Below are 2,125 nucleotides of genomic sequence, written 5' to 3' on the forward strand. Positions count from 1 at the left end.
CTTGTACTATTGAAGGTGAAAAGACGGACATGCGTAAAATTTGTATCCTATACTACAATTGACCTCTGTAGGTCAGAAGAATTACGCGAAGGCGAAAAAAATCGACATACATAAAATCTGTATCCTATACTTAAGTTGGTCAACTGAAGTATAGGATACGAATTTTGTTTTTGCCTTCGGTGCTAGTAGTATAGGCCGAAAATTATCATAGCAGTACTAGCGTCAGTGAAAGAACCTACAACAGTAAAATTTGTATTCCGTATGTAGGTCAACTGAAGAATAGGATATCAGTGTCACCGAAGGCGGAAAATAGCGACATATGTAAGATTTGTATTCCGTACTACAGTTGGCCTACATAGGGAAAATGAAGAACAGGATACTATATTCGTAGTTCAACTGTGTTATTGTTGTTGTGGTCTTCAGTCCTGGGATTAGTTTGATGCAGCTCTCCATGCTACTCTATCCTGTGCAAGCTTCTTCATCTCCCAGTACTTACTGCAACCTACATCCTTCTGAATCTGCTTAATGTATTCATCTCTTGGTCTCCCTCTACGATTTTTACGCTCCACGCTGCCCTCCAATGCTAAATTGATGATCCCTTGATGCCTCAGAACATGTCCTACCAACCGGTCTCTTCTTCTTGTCAAGTTGTGCCACAGACTCCTCTTCTCCCCAATTCTATTCAATACTTCCTCATTAGTTACGTGATCTACCCATCTAATCTTCAGCATTCTTCTGTAGCACCACATTTCGAAAGCTTCTATTCTCTTCTTGTCCAAACTATTTATCGTCCCCGTTTCAGTTCCATACATGGCTACACTCCATACAAATACTTTCAGAAACGACTTCCTGACATTTAAATATATACTCGATGTTAACAAATTTCTCTTCTTCAGAAACGCTTCCCTTGCCATTGCCAGTCTACATTTTATATCCTCTCTACTTTGACCATCATCAGTTATTTTACTCCCCAAATAGCAAAACTCCTTCACCACTTCCTAATCTAATTCCCTCAGCATCATCCGACTTAAATCGACTACATTCCATCATCCTCGTTTTGCTTTTGTTGGTGTTCATCTTATATCCTCCTTTCAAGATACTGTCCATTCCGTTCAACTGCTCTTCCAAGTCTTTTGCTGTCTCTGACAGAATTACAATGTCATCGGCGAACCTCAAAGTTTTTATTTCTTCTCAACTGTGTTAGAGGATGCCAATGTTACATATGTCTCTCTTTTCGACTTTGCTAGTAGTAGTATACTATGCTTTAGTTGACCTATATTGCTCAACGGAAGTACGAAATACAAATTATTCGTTGTAGGTCTTTTCGCCTTCGATACTTCTAGCGTCGACTGAAAAATATCGTATAGTATGGGAAGGGGATTACTGAAGAATGGGATACAACCCGTCGGCTTTGACCAACGACGTCAACTTCTATCCCCCCTTTTTTTTTTTTTAAGAAGTACTAGGACTCAAAACAAGCGATATCCCAGACGTTATGTCGAAATATTAATGCACGTGATTATTCTATCATCTGTTTTCTCTCTCCAGCATTCCTTTCTTTGCTTAGGAATACTCATCTTTGCTGTTAAATGCGTGTAATAAATCATCTCTGGCAAATTCTGACGTCATTGGTCAAAGCCGACGTGTTCCCGTTGTGCAGCGGTCACATATGTTCCTAACGTTTGTTTCATAATTGTGAAGCTAACTGATGAATTTAGGAAAACAATTTGTGTTATCAATTTTGCTAGAGAGTACAATTTAATTACTTGCAAAGTTTCGAAGAAACGCACGAGTGATTTGTATATGTGGCGCTGTGCAAAGATCTTGTGTGAGGATTTTTTCGTAACGGACGTGATTGGAGAAATCAAAGCTCCCTATGAAAAGTTTTTTTAGATCTCCTGTCTGGCTTCCTGCCTATGAGACAGAAACAGATCGTAAAACTTTGATATATTGGTATCCGTTTTGTTTGGAAGTTTGTTCGGATTTTATTGTGAGAAGGGGCAAAAGTGGCCGCTCGGGGGTTGTTACAGGAATTGATGAATTGGTTAAAAAAAAAAAAGGGGGGGGGGGAGAGAGAGAGAGAGAGAGAGAGAGAGAGAGAGAGAGAGAGAGAGAGAGAGAGAAG

Source organism: Schistocerca piceifrons, chromosome 11, assembly GCF_021461385.2.
Source record: "Schistocerca piceifrons isolate TAMUIC-IGC-003096 chromosome 11, iqSchPice1.1, whole genome shotgun sequence".
Lineage (NCBI taxonomy): Eukaryota > Metazoa > Arthropoda > Insecta > Orthoptera > Acrididae > Schistocerca > Schistocerca piceifrons.